This window comes from Leptodactylus fuscus, chromosome 10 (genome assembly GCF_031893055.1).
Source record: "Leptodactylus fuscus isolate aLepFus1 chromosome 10, aLepFus1.hap2, whole genome shotgun sequence".
NCBI lineage: Eukaryota > Metazoa > Chordata > Amphibia > Anura > Leptodactylidae > Leptodactylus > Leptodactylus fuscus.
This window is the reverse complement of record NC_134274.1, coordinates 82,906,363-82,929,132: the sequence shown is the minus strand read 5'-3', so window position 1 is coordinate 82,929,132 and position 22,770 is coordinate 82,906,363. Positions and strand designations below refer to the sequence as shown.

Below are 22,770 nucleotides of genomic sequence, written 5' to 3'. Positions count from 1 at the left end.
TCCTGTAGCTTTTAATCAGTTCCTGGATCCTGGATGAAGGTATTTAGGACCAGTCCTCTTTACAAAACAATTCAAGTTCAGTTAAGTTTGATGGTCACCGAGCATGGGCAGCCCGCTTCAAATGATCTGAAAACAAAGATTGTTCAACATAGTTGTTCATGGGCAGAATACAAAAAGTTGTCTCAGAGATTTAACCTGTCAGTTTCCACTGTGAGGAACATAGTAAGGAAATGGAAGACCACAGGGACAGTTCTTGTTAAGCCCAGAAGTGGCAGGCCAAGAAAAATATCAGAAAGGCAGAGAAGAAGAATGGTGAGAACAGTCAAGGACAATCCACAGACCACCTCCAAAGAGCTGCAGCATCATCTTGCTGCAGATGGTGTCACTGTGCATCGATCAACAATACAGCGCACTTTGCACAAGGAGAAGCTGTATGGGAGATTGATGAGAAAGAAGCTGTTTCTGCAACCACGCCACAAACAGAGTCGCCTGAGGTATGTAAAAGCACATTTGGACAAGCCTGTGGACTGTTGAAACAAAGATTGAGTTGTTTGGTCGTACAAAAAGGCGTTATGCATGGCGTCCAAAAATAAACAGCATTCCAAGAAAAACACATGCTACCCACTGTAAAATTTGGTGGAGGTTCCATCATGCTTTGGGGCTGTGTGGCCAATGCCGGCATCGGGAATCTTGTTAAAGTTGAGGGTCGCATGAATTCCACTCAGTACCAGCAGATTCTTGAGAATAATGTTCAAGAATCAGTGACGAAGTTGAAGTTACGCCGGGGATGGATATTTCAGCAAGACAATGATCCAAAACACCGCTCCAAATCCTCAGGCATTCATGCAGAGGAACAATTACAATGTTCTGGAATGGCCATCCCAGTCCCCAGACCTGAATATCATTGAACATCTGTGGGATGATTTGAAGCGGGCTGTCCATGCTCGGCAACCATCTAACTTAACTGAACTTGAATTGTTTGTCCAAAATACCTTTATCCAGGATCCAGGAACTGATTAAAAGCTACAGGAAGCGACTAGAGGCTGTTATCTTTGCAAAAGGAGGATGTACTAAATATTAATGTCACTTTTCTGTTGAGGTGCCCATACTTTTGCACCGGTCAAATTTTGGTTTAATGCATATTGCGCATTTTCTGTTAGTACAATAAACCTCATTTCAATCCTGAAATATTACTGTGTCCATCAGTTATTAGATATATCAAACTGAAATGGCTGTTGCAAATACCAAAATATTTAGAACTAAAAATGATTAAGATTAATAGGGGTGCCCAAACTTTTTCATAGGACTGTATATGGGGAAAAAGGGATTTTGGGGGCTTTATTTATTTATAATTTATTTTAAACTTATTTAAACTTTTTTATTTTTACTTTTTTCCAACTTTTTTTTTCTGTCCCCATGGGGGATTGAAGCAGTGATCGGCTGATCACGGCTTCACTACATATACGCTGCAATACACGTGTTACACGTGTATTGCAGTGTATAGGAAGCTGTCAGCCTGTGTAGACGCACAGGCTGACAGCTTCCTTTTTAGGCAGGATGAACCAGGTACGTGAAGGGGGTAAGTGATGGGGCAGACCCGGGGTCACTGATCAGACCCCAGGCTGCCCCCTACGAACACCGGCACCCCCCGAATCTGGCGCCGGGGGTGCCGATCGGCACCATTTTAAAACGAAACTCCGGAGGTGCCGGCGGTCATGTTGACTGCCGGCATATCAGGGGTTAACACCCGCAATCGGACCCGGTTCCAACCGCGGGTGTTACGGGGCATTGTCAGCCGTGTATTACGGCTGACACCCGCAGTGCATGGTGCGCACACAGTTTCTGTGTGCGCACCATGCATCCACAGTAATAGTACGGCGGTTTGTGGGAAGGGGTTAATTATTCTGTATAATGTACTGGGAAGCTGGAAAAACATTCAGAATGGGGTGGATTTGAAGAAAAAATGCATTTCTGCGACTTTCTTATGGGCTTCGGTTTTATGGCGTTCACTGTGCAGCCAAAATGACCTGTCCCCTGTATTCTGTGTTTCGTTACGATTCCGGTGATACCAAATTTATATGGTTTTATTTACATTTTAACCCCTTAAAAAAAATCCAAAATTGTGTTAATTTTTTTTTTTTTCTAAAAGTCGCCATATTCTGACAGCCGTAACTTTTTTATACGTCAGTGTACGGGGATGCATAGGGCGTCTTTTTTTGCGGGGCCGGGTGTACTTTTTAGTTCTACCATTTTGGGGAATTGCTTTTGCTTTGATCACTTTTTATTCAAATTTTTATCAGAATCAAAACAGTGAAAAAAAATGGCGGTTTGGCACTTTTGACTATTTTTCCCACTACGGCGTTTACCGTACAGGAAAAATATTTTTATAGATTTGTAGAGCGGGCAATTTCAGACGGTGGGTCACAAATAAAGGTACCTTGTCCCTTCTCCCTCAACCCTGTTAAAGCTCATGCCTTTGCTTTCTCCTGTCTTCCTTCCCTTGGTTTCGTCTTAAATATCTGTACTTTGTCTCTTTGTATCCTTTCCCTCTTTCCCTTTCTCTTTCTTTCTCCCCCCTCCTTCTATTTGTGGGCGTGTCTTGAGATGGTACGCTCCGGCTCCTCTTAAGGGGCAGCTGGCGCGGCCATCTTCCTCTTGAAACTGCACCTGCGAGAGAAACTTCTTCATCCCTCGAGGTATGGCAGACGAGAGTAGCCTGGTTGCGGCCCTTAAAGAGGACCTTTCACCATTTTGCCCACAGGCAGTTCTATATACTGCCGGAAAGCTGACAATGCGCTCTTTTCGGTGTTCCGGTGGCGGCGGACAAAACAGGGTCCTACGCAGTGTCTTTCCTTTTTAGGCATAGAGTTCGACACATTGTCGATGTGCTTCCGGTTGCCAGCGGACAAGCTGGATAAGCTTTTGGGATTGGTGCAGGGTTTTTTAGCGGTTGAAAAAGTGTCCCTTAGGCAGCTTCAGTCTTTACTCGGTTCCCTGGTTTTCGCCTGCCGGGTCATGCCCATGGGGAGGGTTTTTTCTAGGCGTCTCTCACTTGCTACTCGTGGGGCCCGCCTTCCCTCTCACAGGATCCGCATTACCCGGCAGCTGAAATCTGATCTATTGGTTTGGTGGGAATTTTTGATTAATTTTAATGGCAGGGCCATGTGGCAGCAGTCTGAGGTTACCAATGCGGATTTAAACTTGTTCACTGACGCGTCTGGCAGCAAGGGTTTTGGCGCCTGGCCTGGAGCGAGGCCGGTTTGTGTCGGAATCTTGCGCTCCTTGAACTCTTTCCCATAGTGGTGGCGGTTGAGTTGTGGGGTCAACAGTTCAGGGACTGCAGGATTCGCTTCTGGACGGACAACGTAAGTGTGGTACACGCCATCAATTCTTTGTCTTCGTCCTCTCCTCCAGTCCTCTCCCTCCTCCGCCACTTGGTGCTCAGGTGTCTTAGTCTGAATATTTGGTTCCGTGCCCGCCATATCCCTGGTCGTGAGAATGTGTTGGCTGATGCTTTATCGCGCTTCAATTGGCAGGTGTTCCGGGATCTTCTGCCGGAGGCTGCTCCGGTGGGTGCCTCCTGTCCGCCCCGGCTTTGGGACTTGGTGACCCTAGATTGATGCCATTACTGCAATCCTCGGTGGCTCCTTCCACGTGGTCCGGACAATAATTTTTATATATTTTTTTATATTTTTTTATTTTGTATTTATTAGACCCCCCAGGGGTCTTGAACCCCAGGGGGTCTGATCACTAATGTAATGCATTACAATGCTAATGCATTGCAAAAAATCATCCTTTCTTTTGCAGGCTGCATAGACCAGCCTGCAAAAGAAAGAGAAAGCAGACCGGCCTTTACAAGGCTCCCGGCTGTCATGAAAAAATGACGTCGGCCCTGGAGCATGCTCTAGGCGCCGGCGATCACTGGCAAAATGGCAGCGCCCATGCACCGCTGGGAAAATGGCGCTTCCGGCGCCTTTGACCGTGGCGCCGGAGGAGTTAATGTCTCCGATCAATCCGGGGACCGATCGCAGACATTAGCGCCGGTTATCTACTGCGTAAAGCAGGATAGGACGGTGGATGTCGGGAAAGGGTTAAAGGAAGTCTGTCGCCAAAAACCAACATACCAAACCCAACCCTGCAGATAGATAGGTTACCACCCACTGATCAAATACTGATGACCTATCCTTTGGATATTTCCATTGAACTGTATGGAGACTGTGGTCAGTGCAAATGATTTCCTTCTCCAAATAGAAGAGGGTCCTAGAGGTGAGACCTGCACCTGTCAGCCATTTATAGCAGATTCGGGACATAGGGGGGTTTCAGTCTATGAAAATTTTGTGCAATGAATACGAAATCAAATTCTGCCCAAATACAGGAACAGAGCGGTCTCTAGTGGAGAACCTGCAGAATGCAGGGAGATAGAATTCCCTGATCTGGGATATTGGAGCCCATACTGTAACCTAGAAGAAGATTAGCAGGCACGGACACGTTTTGTGTTCTTATAGAAGGGTCGGCAACCCCTGGCACGCGAGGCAGATTTTGCTGGCACGGACCCCAACCTTCATACACTAAATTGAGAGAGAGAGCGTCCCCTGCCACCAATCAGAGGTGAGCCTCTCACTGCACAGGATAAGGGCTCCCTGGAGCTGCTGTTACATGTGAGGAGGAGCTCCTGCCGTCTGCAGCCCTGAGGAGGAGAGGAAGCACCGGGGAGCAAAGTGACAGCAAACACAACCCCAGGTACGTGTGTGTTACTGACTATTCTTATTACTGTCAGGCATTCGGGGTTATTACTTTAGTGTTAGTAACTCCATGTGCCTCACATTAATAGCAGTTACCCCATCATGTCCCTCACATTAACCCCTGTGTGGCTCACATAAGGGTTACTGATATGTGAGACATATGGAGGTACTAATAAAGGACCTATATAATGAAGATGTTCACTTATTACCTCCATATGTCTCACATATCAGTGTCCCTTATGTAAAGCACACAGGGGGTTAATGTGAGGGACATGATGGGGTTAATTGCTATTAATATGAGGCACATTGAGTTGTAACCTGCAATGCACATGACCAGACTCTTTATCTACAACTGCGGATAAAGTACAGACCTATATATTTCTATGGACCCATATATACAGCCATTCTTTTTGTGGCTGTGTATCTGGGCCAAATTGAAGAGCTGAAAACTATGGAGCAGGTCCTATATGTGTCCTATACATACCCTATATCTGTCCTATAAATCCCCTATATGTGTCCTATACATCCCTTATATCTGTCCTATACATCCCCTATATGTGTCCTATACATCCCTTATATCTGTCCTATACATCCCCTATATGTGTCCTATATGCTCTTATTCTCAGCCCCGGGGGAGAAATCATTCTGTATATTGTGTATTTGTAGCAATCTAAAGTTGTGGCAGGTTTTATCCAAGGTGGCTTCTGTGAAAAAGCGCAGATAGAAAGCCCTAAGCAATGAGCATGAGTGGCCAATAGACCCTGGGGCCGAGGCCTAGCCCCGATACAGTCAGCATTAACCCCTAATAGCCCTGGAGATGTGAGCCAGGCCTTAGTGCACACTTCTCATAGTAACTAGATATCAGGCCACTAGTTTTTTGCATTGCTTACCAAAGTAAATGATGGTAAAGTGCAAGAGACAAGTAGCCATTCCCGACTTCTCTCCCTTTAGAAGAACAGACGGGGCCACTTGTTTGTCAGTGTGGGGGGAGGGGGAGCTGGGACACCTCTATACACATTAGATAATTGCTCCTTCTGGCTGACACTCATATGGCAGACATCACTTTTGTTGTCCACAACTATGGAATCGCTTTCTATGTGTATTGACTTGCATGCAGAGGAGGGAAACCATGAAGGTGACAAAGCTGGGCATCTGCATAAAGGGAAGGGAGTGTTCTCAGCCAGATATTGGTAGGGATTTCCTATTGGCAGATATTTGTGCCGCCACAGCTTTACTGCTGCTGTATTTTGGGCCACAATATTTCCATAGGGCAGTACAGCTAAGGCAGCTTTTACCCCTGACCTGATCCTAGAAATCCTCTTCCCATTGGTAACATGGAGGTTTTCTTCTCTGCTCTTGGCTTTATCAGGTGACCATATACCAAGCTGAAGAATCCGGAGACTCGTGTGATGAGGATACGGACATTTCTGACATTGCTGTAAGTGTGACTATGCCGAGCTCCCTCACAAAAAGAAGGACATTCCGTTTTAACCCTTTTTTATTCTGCGGCCATTTTCTTCTAACAACCATAACCTTTCCTTTTTTTCTCTCTGTGTAGACGGCTTGTTTGGGAGAGTTGTATTTCATTTCTCTCATTTTGGGGTCCATGCAGTGGATTAGAAAGCTCTCTTTTCATTACTGGGAGTGGAGCTGAAAATGCAGAACCACTAGAGATGAGCGAGTAGTATTCCATCGAGTAGGTATTGGATGGATTACTACGGGATTCCAAATACTCCTACTCCATCCAATACTATGAGCTATTCGCAGTAAATATTCCATTCAGAACCAGCGTTGATTGGCCGAATGCTATACAGTATATACAGTGTGTAGCATTCAGCAAATCAACACTGGTTCTGCAGCCGGCTCGTCTGTGAGGAGGCGGAGTCTGAGGTCGGACCACAGCAGTCTCCATTGTGGCCGATCTTAGACTCCGCCTCCTCACAGACGAGCCTCCGGCAGAACCAGCGTTGATTGGCCGAATGCTGTACACTGGCTAATCAACGCTGGCCAATTCAGAGCTGCCAGCTCTCCTGACTAGCAAGGACGAGCCTGCTGCTGAACCAGCGTTGATTTGTCGCAGGTTTATCTTTGCTAGTTGGTAGAGCTGGCAGCTTGCGGTTATGAGGGAGATTTCCTTTTGTCAGCGCAACGCAAGCGCTGAGCAGGTAAAGCGCACGGACCCCATAGACTATAATGAAGTCCGTGCGCTTTACCTGCACAGCGCTCCTCCTAAACACTCTCCTCCTGCTACTCCTGGACTTGGTGACTCTCCTTTAGTCGAATAGTGGATTCCCCTGAAACAGACATTTTCCCCATAGACTATAATGGGATTCGATATTCGATCGAGAAGTCGAATATTGAGGCTCTACTGGAAACGAATATCAAATCTCAAATATTTCACTGTTGGCTCATCTGTAATAACCACTGCACAGTGTATAGAAGCATCTGCTTCTAGCGCCCACCATTATCCGTGTGCCTGCTGGATGTTGGACCCCCGACCTATCTGATACTGTAGCGCCATCCTAAGGTTAGGCCAGAAATAGAAAATCATGGACACCCCCTTTACCCCATGTGTTTGTCAAGGAGGGGATGGGGGACAAATCTGCGATTTTTTCCTTGTTTTTTGGGCTTTGTTTTACAGCACAATCTTTATTGGGTGGGTTAGTAGGATTACACCAATCTCCTATTTATAAGGAATTCCTGTTTTGCAGGAATATTGTAACTTCAATATGTTTTTCTAAATGTCATTACAAGATTCCTGGAAATGTTCACAATGTGATGAGATGAATCCTCCTATCGCAAGACATTGTAAAAGATGTCGGTCTCTTGGTAAAGATCGGCTTCCAGACAAAACTGAGAAGACTAAGGCTTTAAAAAGAAAAGAGATGGAGGATTCCCAAGATGAAGGCATTGATGTCCCAGATGGCAAAAAAAACCAAACACACACAAGAGCTGCAAGATTGTGATGTCACTAAAAAACAGGATGAGCCAATAGAAAGCTGTGAATCCCGGGAAACGGAGGACTTCTCTCAGCCTTCCACATCTGGGAGCGTTGCATCTTGTAGTCAGGAAGAATACAGAGAAGTGGAAGCAGCTCACAATGAACGTTCAGAACAGAGTCTCCCACTTTCTAGCATTGCACCATGTGTAATCTGCCTGACTAGGCCAAAGAATGGATGCATTGTACATGGCAGAAGCGGGCATCTCATGGCATGTTTTCCATGTGCAACAAAACTGAAGAAGAGAAACAAACCTTGCCCTGTTTGCAGGCAGCCAATTCAGATGATCGTATTAACCTATGTCAGCTAAAAGTCAGGCCAATTCACGTCCAAGGACCCTTCATGAAAATGCAAGAAAAAAGAATTGAACTGCTTGGTCTATAGGTGCATGGTGGGGAAAGGACGATCCGAATCTTAAGTTCTCACTTGACTTGAAGGAAGCCAAAATGTCTTCCCAAATGTTTCTACTACACTGGCTTATTGAAGCATTTGCACATCTGTAAATAGGTAACATGTATATAGGGCAGACATTACTATCTGATCTCCAGTAGACCAATGGCTTCAGTGTGTAGGAGTCACCGGCACCAGTCTAGGCCCTCATAGACTTTAGTAGAAAGTTCTAGGTACATGAAGGCTCAAACCAGACCTTGTCCAAATGCAGTTTTCTTTTTCGTTGTGGACACATAATGGCAAAACAAATGCTGTATTTTACTGTCCCAACAAAGTGCTGGAGATTATATTTCATCTCATCCCCACTTCGCTGAAATAAAATGTTGCGTTTTCCCCCTAGACTTATGAGGGTAGGCACAAATGCAAAACACAGCAGAAAAGTAGTGAAAGGCGCAGGCATCTTTGGGATTGTTTTTGCTGCTTTTATTCCATGGCGTTTTTTGGGCTACATTTTGCTGTGTGCTGCCTTAGCCAAAGGGCTCGTTCACATCTGCGCCCGGGACTCCGTTTTGCAGGTTTCTGTTTCCTGCGCAAAACAGGGCAGGAGACGGAAAAGACATTCAAAAGTGTCCGGCCGTGAGTGTTTTATGCTCTCCGTGGCGTTTCCGACCCGTGGGGCCCCGGCCTTAATGAGTCTTTTTTCCTAAAGCTAACTTAGTGTCTATCCTTACAATGTGTGATCAGCACTGGTGTGACCATAGGAACACCAAGTGCCAGGCAGAAGGGGGCAGCTGCTCTTTAGGAGGCTATGTATTAGGCCCCCTCCCCCACGTGTGTGAATGCGCTGCTGGTCCTGGGTGAACATTGGGGATACATTGCTTTCCTATTAGGGGGATACATAGAAACACTGCATACAGCCATCACAAAGCAGATCTCATCATTGGGCTTCAGCCATCGGCAAAGGTGTCTAATTCATGCCTGCAAATGTTTGTGACTAGAGATGAGCGAACAGTGTTCTATCGAACTCATGTTCGATCGGATATTAGGCTGTTCGGCATGTTCGAATCGAATCGAACACAGCGTGGTAAAGTGCGCCATTACTCGATTCCCCTCCCACCTTCCCTGACGCCTTTTTTGCTCCAATAACAGCGCAGGGTAGGTGGGACAGGAACTACGACACCGGTGACGTTGAGAAAAGTAGGCAAAACCCATTGGCTGCCGAAAACATGTGACCTCTAATTTAAAAGAACAGCGACGCCCAGCTTCTCGTCATTCTGAGCTTGCAATTCACCGAGGACGGAGGTTTCCGTCCAGCTAGCTAGGGCTTAGATTCTGGGTAGGCAGGGACAGGCTAGGATAGGAAGGAGAAGACAACCAACAGCTCTTATAAGAGCTAAATTCCAGGGAGAAGCTTGTCAGTGTAACGTGGCACTGACGGGCTCAATCGCCGCAACCCAGCTTTCCCAGGATCCTGAATGGAATACACTGTCAGTGTATTCCCGTATACCCGATATATACCCCCGATACCCGTTCCAACGGTGTGCCCCCCCACCTTCACCCCAGAAATACCCTGCAAGTCCCCTAGCAATAGAATTGGGGCTATATACACCCACTATTTTTGCTACTGCCATATAGTGCCATTGTCTGACTGGGAATTCAAAGAATATATTGGGGTTACGTGCACCCACAATTTTTACTACTGGTATACAGTGCCAGTTTCTGACTGGGAATTCAAAGAATATATTGGGGTTATAAATACCCTCATTTCTTGCTACTGCCATATAGTGCCAGTTTCTGACTGGTAATTCAAAGAATATATTGGGGTTATAAATACCCTCATTTCTTGCTACTGGTATATAGTGCCAGTTTCTGACTGGTAATTCAAAGAATATATTGGGGTTACGTGCACCCACAATTTCTACTACTGGTATACAGTGCCATTGTCTGACTGGGAATTCAAAGAATATATTGGGGTTATAAATACCCTCATTTCTTGCTACTGGTATATAGTGCCATTGTCTGACTGGGAATTCAAAGAATATATTGGGGTTACGTGCACCCACAATTTTTACTACTGGTATACAGTGCCAGTTTCTGACTGGGAATTCAAAGAATATATTGGGGTTACAAATACCCTCATTTCTTGCTACTGCCATATAGTGCCAGTTTCTGACTGGGAATTCAAAGAATATATTGGGGTTATAAATACCCTCATTTCTTGCTACTGGTATATAGTGCCATTGTCTGACTGGGAATTCAAAGAATATATTGGGGTTACGTGCACCCACAATTTTTGCTACTGGTATATAGTGCCAATTTCTAACTGGGAATTCAAAATGCGCAAGGCTCCCGGAAAGGGACGTGGACGAGGCCGTGGGCGAGGTCGGGGGAATGGTTCTGGGGAGCAAGGTAGCAGTGAAGCCACAGGGCGTCCCGTGCCTACTCCTGTGGGGCAGCAAGCATTGCGCCACTCCACAGTGCCAGGGTTGCTTGCCACATTAACTAAACTGCAGGGTACAAACCTTAGTAGGCCCGAGAACCAGGAACAGGTCTTGCAATGGCTGTCAGAGAACGCTTACAGCACATTGTCCAGCAGCCAGTCAGACTCTGCCTCCTCTCCTCCTATTACCCAACAGTCTTGTCCTCCTTCCTCCCAAAATTCCCAAGCTTCACAGAACAATAACCCCAACTGTTCCTGCTCCCCAGAGCTGTTCTCCGCTCCTTTCATTGTCCCTCAACCTGCCTCTCCACGTCACGATTCCACGAACCTAACAGAGGAGCATCTGTGTCCAGATGCTCAAACACTAGAGTCTCCTCCATCTCCGTTCGATTTGGTGGTGGATGACCAGCAACCCACCCTCATCGACGATGATGTGACGCAGTTGCCGTCAGGGCATCCAGTTGACCGGCGCATTGTGCGGGAGGAGGAGATGAGACAGGAGTTGGAAGAGGAAGTGGTGGATGATGAGGACACTGACCCGACCTGGACAGGGGGGATGTCAAGCGGGGAAAGTAGTGTGGATGTTGAGGCAAGTGCAGCACCAAAGAGGGTAACTAGAGGCAGAGGCAGAGGTCAGCAGCTTAGGCGAAGCCAGGCCACACCCGGAATCTCCCAAGATGTTCCAGTTCGTACCCAGCCCCGAAAAACTCCCACCTCGAGGGCACGTTTCTCGAAGGTGTGGAGTTTTTTCAAGGAATGCGCCAAGGACAGATATAGTGTTGTCTGCACAATTTGCCTCTCGAAATTGATTAGGGGCTCTGAGAAGAGCAACCTGTCCACCACTTCAATGCGCCGTCATTTGGAATCCAAGCACTGGAATCAGTGGCAGGCAGCAACGGCAGGACAAAGGCCGCCTGCCGTTCACGCCACTGCCACTGCCTCTGCCACTGCCTCTGCCACTGCCACTGCTGACTGTGCTGGCGATGCACTCCAGAGGACGAGCCAGGACACCACTTCATCTGCCTCCGCCACTTTGTTGACTTCTCCCTCATCCTCCCCTGTTCCTGTCTTATCTCCTTCTCCTGCACCATCAAAGGCACCATCAGGCGCTTCTTTACAACAACCCACCATCTCTCAGACATTGGAGCGGCGGCAGAAATACACTGCTAACCACCCACACGCGCAAGCCTTGAACGCCAACATCGCTAAACTGCTGGCCCAGGAGATGTTGGCGTTCCGGCTTGTTGAAACTCCCGCCTTCCTGGACCTGATGGCAACTGCGGCACCTCGCTATGCCGTCCCTAGCCGTCACTACTTCTCCCGGTGTGCCGTCCCCGCCTTGCACCAGCACGTGTCACTCAACATCAGGCGGGCCCTTAGTTCCGCGCTTTGCACAAAGGTCCACTTGACCACCGACGCGTGGACAAGTGCATGCGGACAGGGACGCTACATTTCACTGACGGCACACTGGGTGAATGTAGTTGAGGCTGGGACTGCTTCCCAAACTGGCCCGGTGTACCTCGTCTCCCCGCCTAACATTCCTGGCAGGGACACGAGAAGAACACCCCCCTCCTCCTCCTCCTCTACCGCCTCCTCCTCCGCCACCCGCCTCCTCCTCCGCCACCGCCTCCTCCTCCGCTGTTAGATTGACCCCAGCTACGAGTTGGAAATGTTGCAGCACTGGCGTTGGTAGACGTCAGCAGGCTGTGCTGAAGCTGATCAGCTTGGGGGACAGACAGCACACTGCCTCCGAGGTGAGGGATGCCCTCCTCGATGAGACGGCAATATGGTTTGAGCCGCTGCACCTGGGCCCAGGCATGGTCGTTTGTGATAACGGCCGGAACCTGGTAGCAGCTCTGGAGCTTGCCGGACTCCAACATGTTCCATGCCTGGCCCACGTCTTCAACCTAGTGGTGCAACGTTTCCTAAAGAGCTACCCCAATGTTCCAGAGCTACTGGTGAAAGTGCGGCGCATGTGCGCCCACTTTCGCAAGTCGACAGTAGCCGCTGCTAGCTTAAAATCTCTCCAGCAACGCCTGCATGTGCCACAACACCGGCTTTTGTGCGACGTCCCCACACGCTGGAACTCAACGTTTCAGATGTTGAATAGAGTGGTTGAGCAGCAGAGACCTTTGATGGAATACCAGCTACAAAACCCTAGGGTGCCACAAAGTCAGCTGCCTCAGTTTCTCATCCATGAGTGGCCATGGATGAGAGACCTTTGTGACATCCTACGGGTGTTTGAGGAGTCCACAAGGAGGGTGAGCTCTGAGGATGCGATGGTGAGCCTTACAATCCCGCTCTTGTGTGTTCTGAGAGAATCCCTGATTGACATCAGGGATAACTCAGATCACACAGAGGAGTCAGGGATAGCATCCGATCCGTCACAGCTGGAGAGTAGGTCCACACATCTGTCCGCTTCATCGCGTTTAATGGAGGAGGAGGAGGAGGAGGAGGAGGAGGAGGAGGAGGAGGAAGAAGAGTTGTCCGATGATGTGATGGTGATACAGGAGGCTTCCGGGCAACTTCAAATCGTCCCATTGTTGCAGCGCGGATGGGTAGACATGGAGGATGAGGAGGAAATGGAGATTGAACTTTCCGGTGGGGCCAGAGGAGTCATGCCAACTAACACTGTGGCAGACATGGCTGAGTTCATGTTGGGGTGCTTTACAACCGACAAGCGTATTGTCAAAATCATGGAGGACAACCAGTACTGGATCTTTGCTATCCTTGACCCCCGGTATAAAAACAACATCTCGTCTTTTATTCCGGTAGAGGGGAGGGCCAATCGCATCAATGCTTGCCACAGGCAATTGGTGCAGAATATGATGGAGATGTTTCCAGCATGTGACGTTGGCGGCAGGGAGGACAGTTCCTCCAGTAGGCGACCAAGTTCTCACCGGTCTACACAAACGAGGGGCACACTGTCTAAGGTCTGGGACACCTTGATGGCACCCCCTCGCCAAAGTGCCGCCACAGCCTAGTGTCACCAGGCATGAGAAGTATAGGCGCATGTTGCGGGAATACCTTTCCGACCACAGCCCTGTCCTCTCCGACCCCTCTGCGCCCTACACGTATTGGGTGTCGAAGTTGGACCTGTGGCTTGAACTTGCCCTATATGCCTTGGAGGTGCTGTCCTGTCCTGCCGCCAGCGTCCTATCTGAGAGGGTGTTCAGTGCAGCCGGTGGCATCATCACTGACAAGCGCACCCGTCTGTCAGCTGAGAGTGCCGACCGGCTCACTTTGATAAAAATGAACCACCACTGGATAGAGCCTTCATTTTTGTGCCCACCTGTGTAAAGCACCCCAACATGAAACTCCATGTCTGTACTCAACCTCTCCAATTCCTCCGCATCCTCATACTCATCCACCATAAGCGTTGCACAATTCTGCTAATACTAGGCTCCCTCCAACATGATTTCCCCCAACTCTGCTGGTTAGAGGCTCCCTCCACCCTGATTTCCACCAACTCTGCTGGTTAGAGGCTCCCTCCACCCTGCTTTCCCACAACTCTGCTGGTTAGAGGCTCCCTCCACCATGAATTTGCCCAAACTGGGCTGGTTAGAGGCTCCCTCCACCATGAATTGGTCCAAACTGGGGTTTTTAGAGGCTCCCTCCACCATGAATTTGCCAAAACTGGGCTGTTTAGAGGCTCCCTCCACCATGAATTGGTCCAAATTGGGGTTTTTAGAGGCTCCCTCCACCATGAATTTGCCCAAACTGGGCTGGTTAGAGGCTCCCTCCACCATGAATTGGTCCAAACTGGGCTGGTTAGAGGCTCCCTCCACCATGAATTGGTCCAAATTGGGGTTTTTAGAGGCTCCCTCCACCATGAATTGGTCCAAACTGGGCTGTTTAGAGGCTCCCTCCACCATGAATTGGTCCAAACTGGGGTTTTTAGAGGCTCCCTCCACCATGAATTGGTCCAAACTGGGCTGGTTAGAGGCTCCCTCCACCATGAATTGGTCCAAACTGGGTTTTTTAGAGGCTCCCTCCACCATGAATTGGTCCAAACTGGGGTTTTTAGAGGCTCCCTCCACCATGAATTGGTCCAAACTGGGGTTTTTAGAGGCTCCCTCCACCATGAATTGGTCCAAACTGGGGTTTTTAGAGGCTCCCTCCACCATGAATTTGCCCAAACTGGGCTGTTTAGAGGCTCCCTCCACCATGAATTGGTCCAAACTGGGTTTTTTAGAGGCTCCCTCCACCATGAATTGGTCCAAACTGGGCTGTTTAGAGGCTCCCTCCACCATGAATTGGTCCAAACTGGGTTTTTAGAGGCTCCCTCCACCATGAATTGGTCCAAACTGGGCTGGTTAGAGGCTCCCTCCACCATGAATTGGTCCAAACTGGGTTTTTTAGAGGCTCCCTCCACCATGAATTGGTCCAAACTGGGGTTTTTAGAGGCTCCCTCCACCATGAATTGGTCCAAACTGGGGTTTTTAGAGGCTCCCTCCACCATGAATTGGTCCAAACTGGGGTTTTTAGAGGCTCCCTCCACCATGAATTTGCCCAAACTGGGCTGTTTAGAGGCTCCCTCCACCATGAATTGGTCCAAACTGGGTTTTTTAGAGGCTCCCTCCACCATGAATTGGTCCAAACTGGGGTTTTTAGAGGCTCCCTCCACCATGAATTTGCCCAAACTGGGCTGTTTAGAGGCTCCCTCCACCATGAATTTGCCCAAACTGGGCTGTTTAGAGTCTCCCTCCAGCATGAATTGGTCCAAACTGGGGTTTTTAGAGGCTCCCTCCACCATGAATTGGTCCAAACTGGGGTTTTTAGAGGCTCCCTCCACCATGAATTGGTCCAAACTGGGGTTTTTAGAGGCTCCCTCCACCATGAATTGGTCCAAACTGGGGTTTTTAGAGGCTCCCTCCACCATGAATTTGCCCAAACTGGGCTGTTTAGAGGCTCCCTCCACCATGAATTTGCCCAAACTGGGCTGTTTAGAGTCTCCCTCCAGCATGAATTGGTCCAAACTGGGGTTTTTAGAGGCTCCCTCCACCATGAATTGGTCCAAACTGGGGTTTTTAGAGGCTCCCTCCACCATGAATTGGTCCAAACTGGGCTGGTTAGAGGCTCCCTCCACCATGAATTGGTCCAAACTGGGTTTTTTAGAGGCTCCCTCCACCATGAATTGGTCCAAACTGGGGTTTTTAGAGGCTCCCTCCACCATGAATTGGTCCAAACTGGGGTTTTTAGAGGCTCCCTCCACCATGAATTGGTCCAAACTGGGGTTTTTAGAGGCTCCCTCCACCATGAATTTGCCCAAACTGGGCTGTTTAGAGGCTCCCTCCACCATGAATTGGTCCAAACTGGGTTTTTTAGAGGCTCCCTCCACCATGAATTGGTCCAAACTGGGGTTTTTAGAGGCTCCCTCCACCATGAATTGGTCCAAACTGGGGTTTTTAGAGGCTCCCTCCACCATGAATTTGCCCAAACTGGGCTGTTTAGAGGCTCCCTCCACCATGAATTTGCCCAAACTGGGCTGTTTAGAGTCTCCCTCCAGCATGAATTGGTCCAAACTGGGGTTTTTAGAGGCTCCCTCCACCATGAATTGGTCCAAACTGGGCTGGTTAGAGGCTCCCTCCACCATGAATTGGTCCAAACTGGGTTTTTTAGAGGCTCCCTCCACCATGAATTGGTCCAAACTGGGGTTTTTAGAGGCTCCCTCCACCATGAATTGGTCCAAACTGGGGTTTTTAGAGGCTCCCTCCACCATGAATTTGCCCAAACTGGGCTGTTTAGAGGCTCCCTCCACCATGAATTGGTCCAAATTGGGGTTTTTAGAGGCTCCCTCCACCATGAATTTGCCCAAACTGGGCTGGTTAGAGGCTCCCTCCACCATGAATTGGTCCAAACTGGGCTGGTTAGAGGCTCCCTCCACCATGAATTGGTCCAAATTGGGGTTTTTAGAGGCTCCCTCCACCATGAATTGGTCCAAACTGGGCTGTTTAGAGGCTCCCTCCACCATGAATTGGTCCAAACTGGGGTTTTTAGAGGCTCCCTCCACCATGAATTGGTCCAAACTGGGCTGGTTAGAGGCTCCCTCCACCATGAATTGGTCCAAATTGGGGTTTTTAGAGGCTCCCTCCACCATGAATTGGTCCAAACTGGGCTGTTTAGAGGCTCCCTCCACCATGAATTGGTCCAAACTGGGGTTTTTAGAGGCTCCCTCCACCATGAATTGGTCCAAACTGGGCTGGTTAGAGGCTCCCTCCACCATGAATTGGTCCAAACTGGGTTTTTTAGAGGCTCCCTCCACCATGAATTGGTCCAAACTGGGGTTTTTAGAGGCTCCCTCCACCATGAATTGGTCCAAACTGGGGTTTTTAGAGGCTCCCTCCACCATGAATTGGTCCAAACTGGGGTTTTTAGAGGCTCCCTCCACCATGAATTTGCCCAAACTGGGCTGTTTAGAGGCTCCCTCCACCATGAATTGGTCCAAACTGGGTTTTTTAGAGGCTCCCTCCACCATGAATTGGTCCAAACTGGGCTGTTTAGAGGCTCCCTCCACCATGAATTGGTCCAAACTGGGGTTTTTAGAGGCTCCCTCCACCATGAATTGGTCCAAACTGGGCTGGTTAGAGGCTCCCTCCACCATGAATTGGTCCAAACTGGGTTTTTTAGAGGCTCCCTCCACCATGAATTGGTCCAAACTGGGGTTTTTAGAGGCTCCCTCCACCATGAATTGGTCCAAACTGGGGTTTTTAGAGGCTCCCTCCACCATGAATTGGTCCAAACTGGGGTTTTTAGAGGCTCCCTCCACCATGAATTTGCCCAAACTGGGCTGTTTAGAGGCTCCCTCCACCATGAATTGGTCCAAACTGGGTTTTTTAGAGGCTCCCTCCACCATGAATTGGTCCAAACTGGGGTTTTTAGAGGCTCCCTCCACCATGAATTTGCCCAAACTGGGCTGTTTAGAGGCTCCCTCCACCATGAATTTGCCCAAACTGGGCTGTTTAGAGTCTCCCTCCAGCATGAATTGGTCCAAACTGGGGTTTTTAGAGGCTCCCTCCACCATGAATTGGTCCAAACTGGGGTTTTTAGAGGCTCCCTCCACCATGAATTGGTCCAAACTGGGGTTTTTAGAGGCTCCCTCCACCATGAATTGGTCCAAACTGGGGTTTTTAGAGGCTCCCTCCACCATGAATTTGCCCAAACTGGGCTGTTTAGAGGCTCCCTCCACCATGAATTTGCCCAAACTGGGCTGTTTAGAGTCTCCCTCCAGCATGAATTGGTCCAAACTGGGGTTTTTAGAGGCTCCCTCCACCATGAATTGGTCCAAACTGGGGTTTTTAGAGGCTCCCTCCACCATGAATTGGTCCAAACTGGGCTGGTTAGAGGCTCCCTCCACCATGAATTGGTCCAAACTGGGTTTTTTAGAGGCTCCCTCCACCATGAATTGGTCCAAACTGGGGTTTTTAGAGGCTCCCTCCACCATGAATTGGTCCAAACTGGGGTTTTTAGAGGCTCCCTCCACCATGAATTGGTCCAAACTGGGGTTTTTAGAGGCTCCCTCCACCATGAATTTGCCCAAACTGGGCTGTTTAGAGGCTCCCTCCACCATGAATTGGTCCAAACTGGGTTTTTTAGAGGCTCCCTCCACCATGAATTGGTCCAAACTGGGGTTTTTAGAGGCTCCCTCCACCATGAATTGGTCCAAACTGGGGTTTTTAGAGGCTCCCTCCACCATGAATTTGCCCAAACTGGGCTGTTTAGAGGCTCCCTCCACCATGAATTTGCCCAAACTGGGCTGTTTAGAGTCTCCCTCCAGCATGAATTGGTCCAAACTGGGGTTTTTAGAGGCTCCCTCCACCATGAATTGGTCCAAACTGGGCTGGTTAGAGGCTCCCTCCACCATGAATTGGTCCAAACTGGGTTTTTTAGAGGCTCCCTCCACCATGAATTGGTCCAAACTGGGGTTTTTAGAGGCTCCCTCCACCATGAATTGGTCCAAACTGGGGTTTTTAGAGGCTCCCTCCACCATGAATTTGCCCAAACTGGGCTGTTTAGAGGCTCCCTCCACCATGAATTGGTCCAAATTGGGGTTTTTAGAGGCTCCCTCCACCATGAATTTGCCCAAACTGGGCTGGTTAGAGGCTCCCTCCACCATGAATTGGTCCAAACTGGGCTGGTTAGAGGCTCCCTCCACCATGAATTGGTCCAAATTGGGGTTTTTAGAGGCTCCCTCCACCATGAATTGGTCCAAACTGGGCTGTTTAGAGGCTCCCTCCACCATGAATTGGTCCAAACTGGGGTTTTTAGAGGCTCCCTCCACCATGAATTGGTCCAAACTGGGCTGGTTAGAGGCTCCCTCCACCATGAATTTGCCCAAACTGGGCTGTTTAGAGGCTCCCTCCACCATGAATTGGTCCAAACTGGGTTTTTTAGAGGCTCCCTCCACCATGAATTGGTCCAAACTGGGGTTTTTAGAGGCTCCCTCCACCATGAATTGGTCCAAACTGGGGTTTTTAGAGGCTCCCTCCACCATGAATTTGCCCAAACTGGGCTGTTTAGAGGCTCCCTCTACCATGAATTTGCCCAAACTGGGCTGTTTAGAGTCTCCCTCCAGCATGAATTGGTCCAAACTGGGGTTTTTAGAGGCTCCCTCCACCATGAATTGGTCCAAACTGGGGTTTTTAGAGGCTCCCTCCACCATGAATTGGTCCAAACTGGGGTTTTTAGAGGCTCCCTCCACCATGAATTGGTCCAAACTGGGCTGGTTAGAGGCTCCCTCCACCATGAATTTGCCCAAACTGGGCTGTTTAGAGGCTCCCTCCACCATGAATTGGTCCAAACTGGGCTGGTTAGAGGCTCCCTCCACCATGAATTGGTCCAAACTGGGTTTTTTAGAGGCTCCCTCCACCATGAATTGGTCCAAACTGGGGTTTTTAGAGGCTCCCTCCACCATGAATTGGTCCAAACTGGGGTTTTTAGAGGCTCCCTCCACCATGAATTTGCCCAAACTGGGCTGTTTAGAGGCTCCCTCCACCATGAATTGGTCCAAATTGGGGTTTTTAGAGGCTCCCTCCACCATGAATTTGCCCAAACTGGGCTGGTTAGAGGCTCCCTCCACCATGAATTGGTCCAAACTGGGCTGGTTAGAGGCTCCCTCCACCATGAATTGGTCCAAATTGGGGTTTTTAGAGGCTCCCTCCACCATGAATTTGCCCAAACTGGGCTGTTTAGAGGCTCCCTCCACCATGAATTGGTCCAAACTGGGGTTTTTAGAGGCTCCCTCCACCATGAATTTGCTCAAACTGGGCTGTTTAGAGGCTCCCTCCACCATGAATTGGTCCAAACTGGGGTTTTTAGAGGCTCCCTCCACCATGAATTGGTCCAAACTGGGGTTTTTAGAGGCTCCCTCCACCATGAATTTGCCCAAACTGGGCTGTTTAGAGGCTCCCTCCACCATGAATTGGTCCAAACTGGGCTGTTTAGAGGCTCCCTCCACCATGAATTGGTCCAAACTGGGGTTTTTAGAGGCTCCCTCCACCATGAATTGGTCCAAACTGGGGTTTTTAGAGGCTCCCTCCACCATGAATTGGTCCAAACTGGGGTTTTTAGAGGCTCCCTCCACCATGAATTTGCCCAAACTCTGCTGGTTAGAGGCTCAATCCACCCTGATTTTCAAAACAAATGTTGGTGCCAACCTCAACTTACTACAAGGGCCAAATTCACTGCTGGTGACAAGCTCTCCTCACTGCAAGTGCCAAATACACATGTTTCAAGGTGTTTTCCTACTGTCAGAGAGGTGGTATTGAGTGTGTAAAGTGTGTAGTTGTTAGGCTGTGATGTTGGGGTAATAGAGGGTCTTTGGTGTGTTAGATGCCCCCAGACATGCTTCCCCTGCTGTCCCAGTGTCATTCCAGAGGTGTTGGCATCATTTCCTGTGGTGTCATAGTGGACTTGGTGACCCTCCAGACACGGATTTGGGTTTCCCCCTTAACGAGTATATGTTCCCCATAGACTATAATGGGGTTCGAAACCCGTTCGAACACTCGAACAGTGAGCGGCTGTTCGATTCGAATTTCGAACCTCGAACATTTTAGTGTTCGCTCATCTCTATTTGTGACCCCGCTATAAGCAGGTTGTTATACTTCACATTGGTAAAGGTTGCTGAGACAACTGAGTGCCCTAAAAATCAATAAAAGCTGACTGAAAATGTTTGCCAGTAGCTGAAGTCTAGGCCAGGGGTGCTGACACTTTGTGAGCATGTGAGTTACTTTAGAAACTTACCAATGGATAAGATCTACTCTCCATTTCTTGTGGGCAGGGCGGAGTGTGAGAGCAGGAGACAGCTCTCCGGTGTCTGCTTTCTGACAGCGCAGGCGGAGAATCCTCTCCGGACACCGGCAGGCGGGGGCGCCCCAGCCCTGACTGCCAACGAGTGCAAGGCCCCGGCCTGCCAGTGTCCCGAGACCATTCTCAGCCTGCACTGTCAGAAAGCAGACACTGATCCCGCCATCGACCCATATGTCCTTCGCGATCGACTGATAGATGGCGATCGACGTATTGGGCACCCCTGGTCCTAGGCTCATTGGCTACCTGGTTTCTAGGATTTGTTCTGGCTAGTTTTCACAGTTTTGATGATGTCTTCTGTGTCAGTATATGAGTGTGTGTGTGTGTGTGTGTGTGTGTGTGTGTGTGAATGTGCACATACATACATACATACATACATACACACACTCATACATATACACATAAACATACACACAAAAAAAAACCAACAACATGAAAGTGAAGACAAAAATACGCCACCTGTTGGGCTGCTTCTGCATTTCAGGGCTTGTTCCCCTTACTAATAGCAGGAAAAGTTTTATAGAATTGTTGGTTTCTTTTGTGTTGCTGAAAATATTCTTTTTGTTTTCCCATTTCGTTCGCTCCTAGCCGAGGAGGTTTTCCGGGCACACATAGATTCCTGTCTATGGCCACTGCTTGAGCTGTGAGGCAATTTTGCTTTTTTTGGTTCCAAAATAAATAAAATGTTGTGACAAAATGCAGAATCCGCCTTTTATTTCCCTCCCAGCTGAACTGTTCTTGGTACAAAGTAACGGCGAATCTTCCCGCCACACACTATCATATCAATACGCCATGATCCCCCGGCACAAAAACAAATAAAATCACTCTGCCAACTCATCAAAATAAAGCTCCTTTAAAAGTAGAAAAAATATCTTATCAAGGTAAAAAAACAAGGAGGATGTTGCGTTCACACCGTGCAGTAACGCACAGCCCGGCTTCAATGTTATGGAGCAGTTTTAGAAATCTATTATTTGCTGGGCAGCAGAAACCGGATGAAAATCACAGCTTGAAGATTTTTGTGTCCATGATGGCCAAGACCAGTGCCCATCTACATTGGCAGACACTGGGTGACCCTTAATACCTTAAATAAAGGATAAAACAAGTAAAATCTTTTCTCTTCTTCTTGTTCCCCTGACATGATGATGGAGACAAAACAAACGTAACTATAATGGCTTGTAAGTCTTCTATTCAATAAAGTCCTGAAAGAAAGGAAATGAGAATTGGATCTTATTTCTAGGCCATGAAGACATAATGGGGTCCTGGTAAATCTGCATGTAATAAATAGGCGGCCCTTTATAGGAGGAGGACATCCTCATAGAATCCGGTAAGGGGGCGCTATCATTCCGACTAAGCACATCCTTGCATAGCCTTTAGAAATGCTGGTCCACACCTACCTTTTGTATGTAAATCGCCTCAGTGGCTTTTGTATACGTCCGTTGTTATTCATATGCTAATTAGCTTCCAGCCAGAACAGGAAGTTCCCAGCAGCCTCCTCTCTGCTATTCTCTCCTATCTGTGTGTGCAAGCAGGAGGTCAGTGGCAGCAGCCTGTGCTATACATATAGATAGGAAAGAATAGGCCGAGGGTGCACAATGAGACTTCCGGGGTGCACCAAGAGGCTAATTAGCAAATGAATAAAAATCACTGAGGCAATTTACATACAAAAGGTAGGTATGGAATAGCCTTTCTAAAGCCTATGCAAGGAAGTGCTTAGTTAAAACATGACTTTTCCCAATGATAGAGCCCCTTTAAGAGTGTTTATCCACACTTTGATATTGAGGACCTATCCTAAGGTATCAGATGGAGGTGTAATGTCCCGGTACTGCTCGTCCCATTCCCTTTAATAGTCCTTGCAGACCGAGATGGTATGGACATTTGCATATAAGGTAAAGAG

At 48.5% G+C, this 22,770-nt stretch overlaps 1 pseudogene; it reads left to right on the top strand.

The window, feature by feature from the left end:
* The first annotated feature begins 4,208 nt into the window (after nt 1–4,208).
* Nucleotides 4,209–8,061, top strand: LOC142219217 (E3 ubiquitin-protein ligase Mdm2-like; annotated as a pseudogene).
* Nucleotides 8,062–22,770: the final 14,709 nt, after the last annotated feature.